A 17,907-nucleotide genomic window follows, 5' to 3' on the forward strand; every position below is an offset into this window, starting at 1 on the left:
AGCAGATATGATGCAATGGGTAGCCCTCCATTACATTGTTCAGCCAAAATGAAGACATTGACAAGACAGCACAACCACGGAGAGTCGAGTGTACCAAATCGATAACAGAAAATGGACCACCAAATATGCAGGCTGGGGACGGGAGGGGGGAGTTGAGCCTTAAAGGGCATTTAAAGGTTGTTGGAATGTAACAAATTAAACTATTCTGCAATTATATAAATGTTATGTCAATTAAAACAATAAAAATGTTTCAACAAAAATAATCTATACGTGAATTGCACTGGCTTAACCCAGGAGAGGACACTCTATTTCAGAAGTTTCCTGGAGGGATACAAAGGAATGTCAACAAAAAATGTGTGGTGGATGCTGTTGAGAGGGGAGAAGACCTCGTTGATAATATTAGTGGTTGAATATTTTAGGATATGTTTGAACCCTCGTTTACGAGAAGGATGTATATAAATGATGCTGATTGGTCATTCCAGGGTTATCAAACGAGGAAAGATTTTCTGATGTTATGCTAAAAGTCTTTATGTTAAACTAAAATTGCATATTAATTAAAAAAATACCCTGCAATTCATTGAATCTTGAGATTTCAGCAGCATGCAATTTGTACATAAATCGTAGAAAGCCGAAGTCTACAACTCCCATTAATATGTTTAAGCTTCCACATACCACTGTAGCATTTTATTGTTAAATGTTTTTGCTAGATTCCTTCATATGCATCTAGATATCAAGTATTTTGTATCAGTAACTTGGTTTGCATATTTCCACTCTGTGATTATATGACGCACTGTAGGTGAGGTTTTCTCTATCCGAAGATTACTATTCCTTGTTAAGAGGCAATCTAACGGTATCAGCAAAACCGAGTCTCTTTCTATATTCACCCACATGAAAATGTTTTCCGAAATAACATTAATCCAGTGGTGAAGGCTACGTACAGAGAAGGCAGCATGAGATTTTCTAACATCGGGGAAGCCAAATCCCCCCCCCATCCACATATCAATGAAGGATAGACATTGGAATTTTAGGGTGAGATCCATTACCCCATAAGGAACCCTTGAACATTTTCCATATTCCCTCAAGTAGTGTCTTTGAGAGAGGTAGTGGTAGCATGTTAAATAGATTTAGCACCCTGTAAGAGGGTGCTGCCTAATCTGGATACTCAGAACCTGGGCTGTATTGTATGGTACAAGCCTGCATTCCGAGAAGTCTGGATGCTGCTAGCCAGCACCCCTTTCCGTTCCCCCTGACCTCTTCACACCCATGTAGTTTCCTATATGGATTATAAGAGGGTGCTTAAAAAAAGAAACATACCTTTGCTGCGCACCCACCAGAACCGCACAATGCTTTCCTGAAGTCTGTTTTCAATGTTGATTATGTGACCATCGTCACATCATCGGCTCCCAAAAAAGAATAAGCACCCTCTGCTCTAACTACTCCCATATCAACATTGACGGTACACAGACCCCAGTTCTCAAACAAGTTAAAACTCTTGGTGTATATATAGATGCCAATCTCCCTATGCACAAACAAATAGCAGCCCTCTCCTCTTCCACAGCCTACACAGCAAAACGTATTGCACTCAGCCGCCAATTTCTCACCCCCACAAATTGCATCACTCTGGCCAGAGCTCTGATCTTAACGAAACTGGATTACTGCAACATCCTCTTCCTAGGAACCTCCAAAACCAACTTAAATAAAATCCAACTATTACAAAACAAAGCCCTTAGAGCGGTTCTAGGTATAAAGAAGTCAGAACATATATCTAGCATCAGAAGAGAAAACCACTGGCTGCCAATTGAAGCAAGAATCATTTTCAAAACACTCAACACCGTCTATAAATGAATCACCAACAAAGCGCCTAGCTACCTCAACAATACCATCAATAAAAAAATCTCCTGTAGGACACTGAGATCTAATAAACTGGCCCTCTTGGAAGTTCCTCAATATAAATACAGTAGAGCAGGAGGAAGTAGCTTCAAAGTTCTAGCCCCATCGCACTGGAACGCACTACCCCTTAGTATCAAAAATGAGGACTCCCTACTAAGATTTTAAAAAGCACTGAAAACCTGGTTATTTAACAAATATTAACCTAACAGTATGCTTCTGGTTTAGCTCCTTCTTTGAACCTAAACAGCTAACGTAGCCCCATGGCCCCCATGTTCCCCCAGGGGTCGCCTCTAGATTTGGAACTAGTGTTCAAACAAAATGTGACTTGCTACTTTGACCGATTGGAACTTAGTATAAGAAATGTGAGCACATGATTTATTTTGCATCTTAGTTTAAATATGTGCTGTGTGATGGTAACTGTAACACTGTATAAAAATGCCACAATTTATTCAATTTTCGCCATGATACCCATGGGTCTGGGCGAGTAACAAATGTAATAAATAAAATAAATAATAAATAACATTGAAAACGGACTTGGGAACCACAGCACAATAGGCCATGCAGCAAAGGTATGTTTTTTTTTCAAAACACGCGGTTAGCAACCTCATGGGTGCTAATGGCGATATGCCAGAAGGGGCGGGCTGACCCTGTCGTTAATGGCACCACCGCCCTTATTAAGGGATAATTGCTTTGCTCTAGCCCGTAATTTGGGTGGTGGGTCGTTACTGACAGGGTCGGGCCACCGCCTCAGGGCGTATAGCCCCAAAAATGTTTTGGGCACCATAGTATAGTACCATCTTTAGGTTTGTATGGCAGGCCTGATTTGCTTGCCGTAATAACGGGCGATCTTGATGGTAAGAGCTTGACAGGCACATCTCCAGTGAGCAAAGTTGGTGTAAGTCTTCCATGTGAAACATGCTGGGTGGACAGAAATGCACTGTCCCTTGCAGGTTTTAGGGGTTTGCTCACTACGTGATGGTGAGTTCATTCCAATTTAGGTTGTTGGGATCTGAAGGCTCGCCAGTACAATGAAGTTATCATTCCATAGTCCGGGCATCGTATACTAATAATTTTTACCTCAGTGTCACATTTCATCTGGTAGATTCAGAAAAAGTGGCTGAAACTGAGGTTTTTTGGATGAGGTGTTGTTGAGCACCACAGGCATTAAATGTCCAAGATCCTTACCACAAATGACTTTAGCATGGCACGCGACAACCTGGCTCTGCCATTTACTGGGAGCACTGCAGGTGTAGTAGTTTTAAGGCTGCTGTGTTGTGGTCAAATTTCCTAGCTGTTTGGTTCTGCGTTATTCATAGCTTTTGTGTCTGCTTCTTAGGAAGGCCTGTTCACCCAATTCTGCAACAATCCAATCTTCGTATCGATGCAAGAGCAGCCGCATGAAGACTTTGCTCTGAGCGTGTTTAGGTGCTAGCTTATTCCCTTGACAACAGCGTTTTCATGTGGGCGATGAGCGATCCGAGATGAGTAAGAATCCCCCACCCACACACCAGCTTCCAATACATGTCTTCAGTTTATTCAGCTTTAGGCTGCTTTCCTTCATCTCGTGACACATTGTTGAGGCACTCTATGGGCCTCATCACGAGTTGGGCGGTAACGCCGGCGGTATTACCCCTGACGGTATTAGCCCTACCGCCAAACCCCCTGGCGCTATTAGCGCCGGATCACGGGTTTGGCAGTAATGGAATTCCCCATTCCCCACTGAGCCCATTCGGGAATGCCCCATTCCCCATCGGGCTCAATGGGGAATTTTCACGCTCTTACCGCCGGCGGATTTCCCACTGGTGGTAATAGCGCACATTTTTGGCGGATTTCCCCCCAGCTCAGAGCTGGGGAGAAATCTGCCGAAGCCCTGATTTGGCGGACCATTAAATCCAGCGGTAATAGCGCGAACGCCGGATTTAAGGGTTACCGCCGAACTCGTGATGAGGCTCTATGATGCTTCCACTGCTGCTGTGGCTCTGAGATCCATCCTCCAGGCTGCAGGACAGTTTGGTAATCTTCCGCGTGCATCTAGCAGTGCACAGCAAACTGTTGGACTGCCTGTGCCAGGGCCCTTGCCCTGTCCATCAAAAGGCACTATTTGTGATCATTGTCTTCCAGAGTCGACTATGTTCCATTGACTACTTTCACGAAAGCAGCGAAGGATTTGTTCCATGTATTTGCTGTAGAGCGACTCTGTGATGCACATTGCTTAAAAAACCTAAACCCACACAAAAAATGTCCTTAATGTTTTCCTTTGATTTTATAAAACCTAATCAAATCAAATGAAAAGGAAGGAGCCTACTGTGAGCAATAGCGTGGGCGGTGAAGAGTTGCATGCTTCACGTGGCCCCTGCGAGCTTAGGGTTGATATTTACTACTGTAGCTAAGACATAGGGCTTCATTACAAGTTTGGCAGTCTGGAAATAATGGTGCCGGTAGCAACGTACTGGCACCCTTTCCGACCGCCAAACTAAGAGTTTGCTGGTAGGGGCCCAGGCCTGACCTGCCGGGCTTTCGGGCCCCTACCGGCAGGCTTTCACTAAAGCACTGGCACTGTTATCGACGGTGCTTCAGGTTTATACCCGTTCTGCCACCGCCTATGATACCCCGGTGGCACTGGGATGTCAGGTGTTGGAAACAGTGTTACTGGGTCGGCGGCAGCCCGCCGCCTACCAATGGGTTCTACCGCCAACCCCGTAAGGAGGCCCATAGCCAATGCAGTCATGATGTTGACGAGTCCCCTTTGCGGTGGTTTGGCTACAACATACTTATAGATGTATGTAAAGTCAAAAAGTGTTTTGTATAGCACAAAGCCATCTTTTGTATAACTGCAGGAGGGTTTCCTTGTCTGAAAGTGCAGTGGATGGGCAGCCTATTTATCTGACAGGCCAAAGTCTGGAATCTGGTTACGAACAGTCTCTTGCAGACAGAATGCCTGTACATGCTGACCAACTTGTGTCAGGTGGATCAGTGGGGTGCTCTGAATTTGCACAGTGGCAAGATGTTGCTGAGGTAGGCAATGATGTGAGCTGTGCGTGCAGTGGCCTTTGCAGTGTAGGACTGGATTCTGGAATTACGTTCCTGGTACCACCCCTACCTCTCCACCCCTCACCCATGCATGCATGGAACCTGCAGGTGATGCATGCAGCCATTTTGCACCCTTAAAGCACTGCAGTAGTATGCCAGCAGTTTACAAATGTCCAACATTGATGGTCCATACTCAACCCAGCCTTATCCAATCTTCACAGGGTTCATGGATGTGTGGCTGCTTCTTGCCCATTCCACACCTAGGAGACATCTTCTGTAAGACTTCCACCACCAATGGACTAAATCTATTCTTGGTCCTGTTGCTGATACAGGCATTTAGACCACTATATGCTATGGCACCTCTTCTTTAAGTTACCGTTTCATGTGGTATTAGGGATTGTGTCCACCTACTTTGGTATTCTGTCCCTTGAAGACGGTTTCTCACCCAAGCTCACCACTGCGTTTTTCAAACCAAGAGTCTGATCAGCACATGCTTCTTCTGGCTCCTTTTCAGTCTCCTTCTGTTGTGATGGCTGCCTGGAAATGTGCTGGCCTGAAGAGACACATCATTAAGATGTTTGGGACCGAAAGGAATACAATAGTTTTTAAGAGGGTTCACCAGTAGAGGATTGTTAAACATGCAATGTTGAATTTGAAGAAGACCATTTGTTAGACGTGGCAAATCTTCTGAGAAGGACCTGATTTTATATAGCTGAGTATCATCCACATAGGCACGAAACTGAAGGTCTCAGGTCTTTAGAGGGGCTTAACATAAATATTAGACAGAAGAGGGAAAAAGGGGGATCCTTGTGGAACTCTGCTAGAAACTCTACTAGAAACCAGGCACAAACCCAAAGAAAACTCTCCTGCTTGGTTTGAATAGATAGAAAAGAATGTAGCTAGGCATTCCTTGATACACCAACTGCTTCCAAGAGACACGAGGAAAGTATACCATGATTAAAATGAGGTTTAGGCAACACCATCCTGACCCTTGACCTCGCAGCCAACTAGCCCAATCTCACCAGAAATCCTCAAGTGCAGCGCAAGTTGAGTTACATCCTAGTGCCCAAACATCTCTACTACCATGATTAATTGTATCAAATGCTGCTGTCCTCCAATACTGATACAATAGCAGACTCAGTTCCATGAAGAGGATCGGGAAGTCTATAACATTAGACATAGGACTGATGTTGAGAGGCTACAGTCCTTTCTAGGATTTTAGAAATCAAAGGGGAAACCGGCAGTAGGGGAAAAATTCTTGAGGACAGAAGAATCAATGATAGTTTTGTTCAAAGGAGGAGTAAAGTAAGCCTTTCTATGGACAGCCGGGACCAACACCTCAAAATGTGTAACATTGATAATGTTGGTGATATAAGGGTCAATAACATCAGACCAGGATGAAGCAATAAAAGTTCAAAGGGCATCCTAGGTTTTGCTTGAATGGATTAAAGATGAAAGCTTGTTTACAAGGACAGGTTGGAACTCAGAGGGGCACAATGTAAGAAAGGGCAGTAGGTGGGAAGGGAGAGTCCAAAGAGTTTAACCGAAAAGAGGGAATCGATTGCTGAATGTCTGAATGTTATCAATGAAGAATTGAAATCATTAGCTTCAATCTGGGAGGGCATTACCAAATTAACTAGGAATGTCTCTTGGTTCATTACCAGAAAGTTCAATTTGTCATTGAAGATATTTGCTCTTAACCTTAACAATAGCCTTCTTACAGCCCTGTAAGGAAATTTCACTTTCGGTTACAGTCTAAATTGGCTCTTTTTTCTGCCAGATTTTCTCCTTTTTTAAGTATCTCCTTTGCTAGCATGTAAGCCTTAAGAGAACCAATGGACCGGTGATTTTTTAGACTTTCCTAAACAGAGAAGGCCAGAGAGATTGCAAGCAGAAGCAAAAACAGTCTGACATGCAAATGTATATTTCTTTTTATTTAGATTTATAAAGTGTTTTCGCCAAAGCACTGAACATAATAATAGAAAGGTACAATGATAGCGACAATGATTACAAATGAAGACAGGGAGAAAGAAGGAAGAGGCAGTTATTGAAAAAAGACATTGGAAGGTGAGCTTTGAGACGAGTTTGGAAAAAACAGAGAGAGGGTGATGAGCAAATAGGGAGTGGAAGGGCATTCCAGTGCTTTGCAGCAAACAGGGAGAAACTACAAAAGTGACATGAAGCACAGAGGGTATGGGAACAGTAAATAGAAGCTGATTTTGTGAGCAGAGAAAACGAGGGGGAAAGTAGAGTGATACTAAGGAAGAAATATAAAGTGGAAGGTAACCCTGGATGCATTTGAAGACAAGCGATAAAGTATATGTGCATCAAAAGGTAGGAATAATATAGGTAATAAAGAAGAAGTAATAGAGGAGCATGAGGAATGTGAGAATAGAAGACGGATGGACCCGTTATAGTTAGAGCGAACAGGAGTACGATGAAAAACAGGAAAACCCAGAAGGAGGACAAAGCAATAGTCAATATGCAAGAAAATAAGGAAGTGATGCAGAGTTTCGTACTGTGAAACGAAAGAAACGGGCAAGCACAGTGGATATTAAAAAGATAAGAACGGCAGCAGCGGGCAGAGTTTGAGATGTGCAGAGAGAAAGAAAGTGAGGAATCGAAAATAACTCATAAGTTATGAGCGGTGGTAGAGAAGTGGATGGATGAGGGGGAAAAGAAAGGGAAGAAGGGATTGGGGGGGGGGGGGTTTAGCTGGGAAGATGATGATCTCGGTTTTACAAGGATTGAGGTGAAGGAAGTGGGACGGCATCCAGAGTTGTTCAGCAGAAATGCAGTTTGAGACAGTATAATGAAGTGAGTCAGTGAATGAGGAGAAAGAGAAGATAATGTGTGTGTCGTCAGCATAGAAGTGATCAGCTAGATTCTGGGAAGAAATACACATAGAGAGTGGAATAGTGTAAAGAGAGAAAAGAAAAGGACAAAGTACAGACCTTGTGGAACGTTGTAAAGAAGTGGGCATGAGGGTGATATATGTTGAGACCCAGAAACAGAATAAGAATGGTCAGAGAGCTAGGAGTAAAATCATTTAAGAACAGAATCATAGAGCTCAAGTGAAGTGAGTGGAACAGTCTTTCACAGTGTCAAAAGCAGTTGACCCATCCAGAAGAATAAGGACAGAAGAGAGGTGAGAGTGACGAGCAGATAGAAGACCATTGGAAACATGAAGGAGGGCCACCTCGGAAGAGTGGGAGGAGCGGAAACCTGACTGAAGAGAACGAAGATGAAAATGAAGATTTAAATAAGATGAAACCTGGGAGTAGACGGCATGCTCAAGAAGTTTAGAAAGGTATGGAAGAAGAGAAATGGGAAGGAAATTAGTGGCGCGGCTAGGATTGAGAGTGTTTTTTTTTTAAGAATAGGTATGAGCACAGCATGTTTGAATGAGGAGGGAAAGCAGGAGCTAAAAATTGAGATATTGATGAGGCAGATGAGATAAGGGTAGGCCTGTGGGCTAAGGGAAGATGGGCCTGGGTCAAGAGGGGAGACAGTGGGATGAGCGCGGGTTAGAATGGCAGCAGAATTGAGGTGTGCAGGTAAAGAGAAAGACGACAGTGGGAGGGGTTAGGGAAGAAAAGGTAGGAGAAGAGGGAGGTGCGGAGAGAAAAGAAGAGTGGAGGGAAGCGATATTAGAAGTAAAACAGCAGAGGAAGAGAGGAGATGATAGAGAATGATCAGGGGGGCAAGGAGAAAGGATATTTTGCAGTAGTTGTAAAAGACAACGAGGCAGATGAGGAAAAGGGTAAGCTCGTCAAAGTAATATTTCTTGGCAGCCAGTAAGGATCAGTCATAGGATGAGTGGAGAGAAGAAAGTGTAGTGAGATCAGAGGGAGACTGAGATTTCTTTCACTGCAGTTCAGCTTTGCAAAGGGTGGTGTAGATGGAAGTGAGAGCAGGGGTAAATCAGGGTTGCGAGGGCCTATGTGAGGCAGAGATGGGAACAGAGGGTTAAGTGGAGACCAGGGTGGTGAGAAAGGAGGCATGTGCTGTCAGGAGGAATAGAGGAAAAGGAGCTTAGGGAGGGCAGCGATGAGTAGAGAGGGAATAAGAAAGCAGAGGGTATAAGAAAGAAGAGGGATCAAATGAGCGAAGAATGTGATGAAAAAATATGAGAGGGGAGAGAAAGAGGTGAAACAAAGTGATCAGACTAATGACTAGGATGAGCAGTAATGGGAGTGTTAGAAGAGGGAAGTGAAGAGAAGATGAGATCGAGGTAGGAGCCAAGGGTGGACTGGCCTATAGGGAACTCTGGAGATTTCCCGGTGGGCCTCTGCACCCTGGGCCTCTTTTGTGTGGTATTTCCAAATTTTCTCATGGGAAAAGCATTGGGCTTGCTGAAAATGTGTCATATGGGGCCACTTTGAAAATGATTTCAGGGCCTCTTTTGGTCCCCAGTAATTATTTCCAAGGCTTCTTTTAGTTCCCAGTCCACCCCTGGTAGGAGCTAGAGGTATGACATGGAGGGGAACGAATTAGGGTTAAGTGATAGGATTCAATAATAGAGAGAAAAGGGGATGTCAGGTGAGTAGTGAGGAGGGGGAGGGATGGTGGAAGTCACTGTCTAGGAATAATGACAAAGAGATAGAGGAAGAAAGAATGATAGAAGAGAGTCAAGGTCATCAAAGGTCATCAAAGAATGTATAGATAGTTTCAGGGGGCCTATAAGTAACAAGAAAAGCCACTGGCAGAGGTTTAGAAAAAGAAGAAAGGTAATATTCGAAAGAGAAATGGGGAAGGTCCGGAGGAGAGGAGGAGTAATGGAAAGAATATCAGTGCCCCCACCTCGGCCAAAGGCACGGGGAGTGTGGGAGAAGTTAGTAGAGGAGGTGAGCAAAGAAGCAGAAGTGATAGTGTTGTGTGGAGCAATCCAGGGCTCAAAAGGTAAAGAAAATATCCAGGATAGAGTGGCCTTCTCAATGCTCGCTCTGCCTGCAATACATATCAAGATTGAAAATAGGGGGAGGATCAGAGGTAATATGAGGATAGCCAAGATTAGAGCTGTTTCGAGAACAGGTAAAATAGGAGGATGAAAGAGACAGAGGAAAGTCTAGTAGGAATAGAAGAATATCTGTACATTGTTAACTGCACCCAGACCATCATTGGATGCCAAACCGTAGACCTGGATATTTATTTCCCCAACTGTCACGTGAGCATGCGAGGCACCACTAACTCATGTTAAGGATATTCATATTATTAAATTGAAGGTCCCCATTCTGATATTGGTCCTTAATCTCTGACTTTCTTATCAGATCAGCCCCGCTCTTTCCCAGCTGCGCAGCAAGTGGCGGGGTAGTTTGGATACTATAAGAAATCCCACTGGTTGCTCCCAACGCCACTAGTCTCACAGAAAAGGTCAGGGTCTACCTGCACTGAGGGGAGCAAGCCGCCCTCGGTAACTGTTAATCAATAAATGGCTTATAACGAGTGACAGTTACAGAGGGTCACTTGCTCCCCTCTGTGAATCTGTTTGCTGTCAAATGATGGTCCCTGCGCCCTTAACAACATATATATACATATACATATACATATACATATACATATACATATATATATATATATATATCCCAAAGGCTGAAAACCTGAGACACTTCTGAACTTCTGAAACCGCAAATTGAGATATATTTATTTATTTATTAGCAGTTCATTTCTCTTAAAGTCGTGCTACAGGGCCAAGAGATTTGTATGAATACATAGGTGGCAGTATATGCTCCTGTGCTGCACTACTTCACATATGCTCACAAGTTTTAGTTTGGGAGATGAAACCTAGACATTTTATATGTTATAATAAGACTAGATGTTTTCTTTTTTTTGGGTGTTCGTTTTTTTTATTTATGGCAGGCAACACACACACACGACACACTGACTACACCTAGACGAGTATAAAATAGATTTCACTTTTGTGTGTTTTCTGAATGCATGGCCACCTGGGAGGAACCCAGTGTGACCCTCCTAATGGGTTGCTGATAATACGTTTTACAAACCACATCCCATCATTGAAATGTTGGTGGGCTATTTTAAGAAAAGGTTCAGCAGAGGTCCTTAACCACTGTTAGAATACTGCTGCTAATTTCAGGACCCCTTAATCATTTTTTTACCAGCTTTATTTATTAACCAGACAGGCATGATGTGGATCACATTGCACAATGTTTCCATTATCTTGGCTGTACCCACAGATCTTTTCCATCAGTGTATACAAATCCTGCAGCCCCCTGCCGCACCCCCTCTAGTAACATTCTGCTAGGTTGCAGTGAATGCAAAATGGTCCTCTCAGGGTTCCTCTAACTCTGAATCATCCTCTTGTTGCGTACGTGCTAGGTAAGCACGGAACAGACTCCAAATATCTTTCGGCCTACAGGTAGCCACTACCGTTGCCACATACCCCTCCTGGCGCTCACTGGCGTATGTATGGTCCCTAAGCCATTCCGTGCACGTAGGACTTGTTTTCGACTTCCAATATTTTAGTATACATTTTTTCTCAAAAATGCATGCCATGTTAAAGAACCTTCTTGCAGTCATTCAAAACAAACTTACCCAATACTTAGGAGGAGATAGCATCGGGGGAATGTCCACCATGCCATGCAGCAGTTTTGCTATGTCCTGCCAGAATTTCGTGATCAGTGAGCAGTCCCAAAACATATGAAACAAGTCCGCGCCTTCCCTCCCACATTTTACACAGTCGCCATTCTCTTCTGATGAGAACCTTGCCAACCTGGCCGGAGAGTAATAGAGCCGATTTAAAATGTTGAATTGTATGAGCCAGTGTCCTGCGTTCATTGACAAATCCCTAGTGAGGAGACAATATTTCTGCCATTGAACATCCTGTATCTCCATCCCCAGATCCCGTTCTCACTTCGCCCCCACCCTATTCCTGGGATTTTGGCCATAAGTCTATATAGCCTGGAGACCAGTCTCCTAGCGTTACCACCCACCACCATTGCCTCTATGCAGTTATGCATTTCGGGCTGCTGAGGAAACGAGGGCCTCCTGTGCCGGATAGCCGCCCTCATCCGGTAATACTGCAATATTTGTATAGGTCTGTCCCCCAGCTCTTCCACAGTAACAAATCGCCCACGCTGGTGTAGGTATCTCAGGACCAACTGCCTGTCATCGTCCGAGGACGCCTGCACATATAGGTCAAACATAACGGGGAGCCTGGGAAAATTCCATATGGGAACCACACTATATGGGGCCATCTCCCCCAAACTTTGGAGCAACTTGGCCTACACATACATGGTTGTGCAGACTGGATCAGAAGAACATGAGTCCACATATCGGTCTGTGAAAATGACAGACTTGAGGTCAGTGGGCGCCAGACCATAATGCTCCGGGTCTGAAGAATACCAGTGGCCAGCAAACTGCGCCTGCGCAACAATATAATATAACTCAAAATCCGGGGCTACCAGCCCCTGTTGATCATAGGGCTGCGCTAATCTCTCCCAGCTCATTCTGGCCAACACCCACAAAAATCCAACACCAGGGATCGTTGCCTATTAAAGAACCTGCACCCGGGCAATATAGGGACATTGCTGCAGTAATACAATCATTTTGGGACAACAATCAATATTTTTAACATAGATAATCTCTCGTACATGAAGACAGGGTGCCCACCCCATAGTTGTAATTTGGTAGCGAGACAGCCCAGATAAGTTTCATGATTGTCAACATATAGGGTATGGTGCGCCCTGGAGACCAGTATGCCTAGATATTTGAAATGAAGCTGAGCACACTGGAATCCCATGAGATCTTTAGGCACCTTAGTCTCGTTCATGGGTGGGAACAATTCTAAATGTGCACTGTTAATATTGTAACCTGAATAAAATGTGAATTGGGCATCTTCCTCCATTACAGGTCCCAGGTCCTGTTCTGGGTCTCGTATGTATAATAGGGTGACATCCGCCGCGTAGAGCAAGATAATGTGGGAGAGTCTGTGTATGTGCATGCACCCATGCCGCTTATGCACAATCGGCGCCATGGGGGTCTATTGTGAAGGCGAACAATAAGGGGGATGAGAGACACCCATGCCACATTCCCCAGCCCAGTTTAAAGGCCTGTGATATCACGCCATTAGTGCAAACTCAGCCACCGGACCTGGGTATAGTAGCCATACACAGTTAACAAAGAACCTTACCAAACTGGAATTGCTGCAGCACTTGAAACAGGAACTTCCATGAGACGGAATCGAAAGGCCTCTTTGCATCCAGTGATGCGGCTACTGCTTTGACCTGCGGGTTCATCTATGATATTATACAAAACAACCACCTCAGGCTTAGGGACGTGGACCTATTGGGGATAAAGCCTGATTGGTCCGGGTATACTAGCATTGACATATAGTGAAGAAGCCTGGTTGCCATTATTTTCACCAACACTTTAGCGTCTGCATTGATCAAAGATAGTGGCCTATATGAGGCCAATTCGTGCGGCGGCTTTCCAGGCTTCAGCAGCACTGTAATAATCGCCTCAGTGAGGGACAGTGGTAGACGGCCTGTCTCTAGTGATTCCTCCCAGCCGTGGCACTGTGGTGGCAGCTGTGGTGCCAAGGTCAACCGGAACTCTTTGTATAGCTTAATGCCTAGTCTGTCTGAGCCCGGGGCCTTCCCAGATGCCAGCAACATAACTGCAGCAATTACTTCCTCCACAGTGACCAGTTGATCTAAGGCCACTCGTGCTTCCTCGGGTGGACACAGGAGATCTATACCCCCCAGATAATGGTCCAGCTCTGTATCTGTACACCTGTGGGCGTTGACATACAACGTCGCATAGTAGTGCAGAAACTCTCCATTTATTGCCCCCTGCCCGACCCTCTATTCCCGTAATAGGTTGTATCCCCCTCTCTCCCCTTGCCACCCCCGCTAGGAACTTGCCCGGCCTATCCGCCTCCCCATATCTACACATCTGGGTAGGTTTGGCCATGTACTGTACCTCCTTATCAACCTACTCTCGGAACTTTAACATATTTTCTTTAATCATACCCCGTAGCACCCGATTGCCGGACACCCCATACTCATTCTCCAATAGTCTCAATTGTGTTTCCACCTCTTGCATTTCCCGTCGAATCCCTTTAAGTGACCCAGCAGACACTGATAATAATTTGCCACACAGCCACAGTTTGAAAGCCTCCCAGACAGTTAAGTATTTTTATATGTGTATTTACATAGCACACTTGCAGCCCTTAGGCATCGAGGCGCTGATGCATCATGGTAGCTCGTTTACATGAAGCATGGCATTGCTTACTGGTTACATTAGGCGTAGCAATGTTGTAATGGGTTACATGGAGATGAAGCATGGACCCCCAATTGCACATGGTCTGGAGGAGGTTACAGAAGTATGAGGAGCAGAAGGTACATGGCAGGTTTACAGGAAAATGTGACATTGTAAATAAGTGGTAAATTACATTCATATGGGTAGTTCAGACTTGTGTAAGACCTAAGTGTCATGGAGGTGTGGGTATTAAGGTTTCAGATAAAAAGGCGTGTTTTGATTTCTTTGCAGAAGGCTAAGTGGGAAGGGCAGTTTCTGAGCCTGGGAGAAAGGCCGTTCCAAGTATAAGGCCACAACCCTTCTCTAGCCTGCGAAAAACTGGTCAGTTTTGTCCTGCAGGGACGTGACCTACCCTGCATCCAACAACATTGAGGGAGCCATTCTCCACTGGGGCCTAGACCTCAGGGGTGTGTGAGGGGGCTTCCCATTGCCAGTGACGATTCTACAGGTGAGTGGTCAGACAATATTCGCAGATTAATCTTGCACTCACACTTTCGACACCCATCCTGTGGAAAGTAACCATGGGTATATTCTGGACATCGTGTCGTGGAATGACAAATAGGTATATTTCCTATTGCCAGGATGCTTGTTTCCCCACACGTCCACCAATCCCAAGTGGGACATAATCTTCCCAATCATTTGCGCTGCACCAGAAAGGCTGTGTGGGCCGGTCGTCGAGCGGTCCCGTACAACATCCAGGTTAGTGTTTAAGTCGCCCTCCCATATTATTATCAAATTGTGAAACTTAACATCCAACTTCCCTCCCGCTTCCATCCCCACTTCCCCAAAACTCGCAATATGATAGCATAGCCCACCATCATTTCAATAGTTAACTTCCCCATTCTCACATCCTCCCGTCCCCACCATTCTATCCTACCGTCACCATCACCCGCAACTCCATGATGTGTCCCTATAGCATCAGTGGAAACCTCCATGGGTGCAGTGCAAATGGCAATGCAGGCGCGTGGCAGTATTCCGCCCCAGCATATTCACAACAGTTGCTCTTTGTGCCTATGCAGAATGCCTCCGTGAGCCAGGATTTAAAGTGGATGATGGCTATCTCAGTCACCTGCATCAACAAGGGCAGTCTCCAGTGTTTGACTAGGACCCGGGCTGTTTCAGGGCTCCATCTAGGGCAGTGCAATGGATGCGTCTACATAGGCAATGGCATCAGACGGATTCTCAAAGAAGTGGGCCTGTCCCCCATGCTGTATACATAGTTTGACAGGGAACATCAGTGCGTATGGAACCTGTCAGGCCTGGAACAGGTGTTTTACCAGGTCGCATGACCGCCGCTTGATCTGCGCCCCAGTCGCAAAGTCCGGGGATATGTGGTTATTACTGGCTTCGTAACATAGCGTGCCATGCTCCCGCACCAATTTCAAGATTTGATCCCTATACCTATAATTCAGCAGTTTAGCTATTATAGGGCATTTGGGTGCTACCGGCTTTGGGGGTAGGGCAAGCACGCTATGTGCATGTTGCGTTGAGAACAGTGTTGACCCAAACAGTGTTTTCAGTAGCGCCTCAACAAAAAGTTACATGGGCCCCTTTGCAGCTTTCTCCAGCACCCCCACAATTCACACATTGTTCCGGCTGGCCCCTGATTCAAGGTCCTCGCACTTAACCCAGATTGCTGCCATCTCTGCCTTCAGCCCCAAGTTTGCACAGTCGTGCTGCTCAACCTTGTCCTCCACTCTCCCTTTTCTGGTCTCAGCCTATGTGATGCAGCCAGACTCCTTATCCAGCTTGGCAGGTAGGGAACCAATATTTGCCACAATGTCATCTAACTTTGCATTTACTGAAACAAAGCCATTTTGCACAGACACTTGCTGTTTTTATGGTAGACTATGTGCTCTCCAAGATTCAATAACATAGCATAACAGGGCATAGCAAAGAGTTTCACTCATTCTCCTGTTGGGCAGTATTCTGGATGGCCCATGCCACTTTGGTGACTGGCAGGAAAATGAGAACGAAGATAATGATGGCTCTGCTGAGGCCAGTCCTCTTTACTACACGGGATTACATTATTTGCCCAGGATCAGACACTGTGGTTAAACAGAGAAGCTGGGATTTTAACCCATGCACAGTGTAACCAACACCCATCTTCCAAGCTCCACTTGGCACAAATATTTAAACTTTGGGTTTCAAGGCCTACAATAATGTCTTGTAGAGCAAATCCGTCAGGTTTTCCATCGCTATTCATGAGAATGCCACCCAGTCCTGATTTGCCCTGGAATTCTGTGACTTTAAGTTTTCCTAAAGTTCAAACGGGAGAGAAAAAAACCACAGGTCCCAGAATCCAAATAGAAAAAAAGAGGAACTTCATGGTCTTCTCACAGGTGGCCCAGAGAAACTTCAGAGCTCAGACAGTTTGTTTTTAAAATACACATATCCCATACTATAGCAAAATTACAATAAATTAATCCTTAGAGAAACATGTTAAAAACAAAAATATATTATTGTTGCTTTATTTTCCACATCCTGAATGGAAAACTAGAAGGCCCACAATGCAAAACATTAAAAGGCTGAACAAAATCTCTTTTTTCGTTTTTTTTAAGACCACTACTTGGATAAAGGTTACTTTTGTCACAAACTTCCAGCAAGCTGTTGTGCAAGATATTAAGAGCATTTTTATAAAGCAATCTTTCTTTTTTTTTTACTTGTCAGACATCAGAGCAAACCTTTAAAGTGGAGCTTTATTTTAAGTGAACACCCTCTTGGTAAGGTAATGATCCCATAAGTGATACATAAAGGGTGTGCCGGTGATAAGAGAAAGGGTCACTCGCAGGTCATTAAAAGGCTCAGGGGAGCCCAGTCCAGGAAGCTGAGTGTACCTTGCTTAAGAATGGCAACCAGCCTGAGCTTTGAAACTGCAGAGTCTGGGTTTGGGGCCCTTCTCGCAGGCCTATCTTCATTCACAATGTAAACACACATGAGAACGAAAGCCCCGCCCTCTTTGGATGTGCATTTACATCGTGAAAGAAGCCAGGCCTGGCCGAGAAGGGTCATGAGGCCTCATGATGGCTGCATTGCCACTGGAGATTCTCAGAGGCTGTCCCTCTTTCTCCAAAAGGAGAAAGTGGGGTGATGTAACCATATTATATTGGCATTACAGCCTCTGGTGCCGGGCTGCAAGTGGTGCTATAATACCTCACCCTTGTTATGCACTATCAGCTTTGCTTTGGACAGATGACTCAGATGTAGGTCAATGACTCGTCACACAAGCACACACCCACCTCAGAGTGGGCCACTAACTGACCATACAGCCCATCAATGAAGCCATTTTCAGCATTACTGCCCATTTTGCTGGTGAAAAAGGGCTTGGCGGATATGCATAAAAAGCAGCTGCAATGCAGGAAGGTGTGAGAGAGAAGGCGGCGTCTACTGGCAAAACAAAGCAGAAATTATATATAGAATGTACAACAAGGTGACCGACAAGGTAAGGCGGGGAGACGTGAGGAGACTGCAGCAGAGAGAGCGAGAGGCTAGAGTGGAGGTACAGGAGCTGGTGGAAGGAGAGAAGTGTGCCAGGCGAGACGTAGGCACTGTGGCTGGACACAGATGGCGGGACACAGGATGGAGCAGGGAGACTTGGGAAATGGTAGCCAATTACAAGGCACGGACTGCAGGCCTGGCCTAGCTGAGAATTATCTGGTTCCCTGCATCCTGATTGATCACTGAAATGTCAAGGCTGCCGATATCTCA

The sequence above is a fragment of the Ambystoma mexicanum genome, chromosome 2p, assembly GCF_040938575.1.
Source record: "Ambystoma mexicanum isolate Mex_15411 chromosome 2p, UKY_AmexF1_1, whole genome shotgun sequence".
NCBI classification, from domain to species: domain Eukaryota; kingdom Metazoa; phylum Chordata; class Amphibia; order Caudata; family Ambystomatidae; genus Ambystoma; species Ambystoma mexicanum.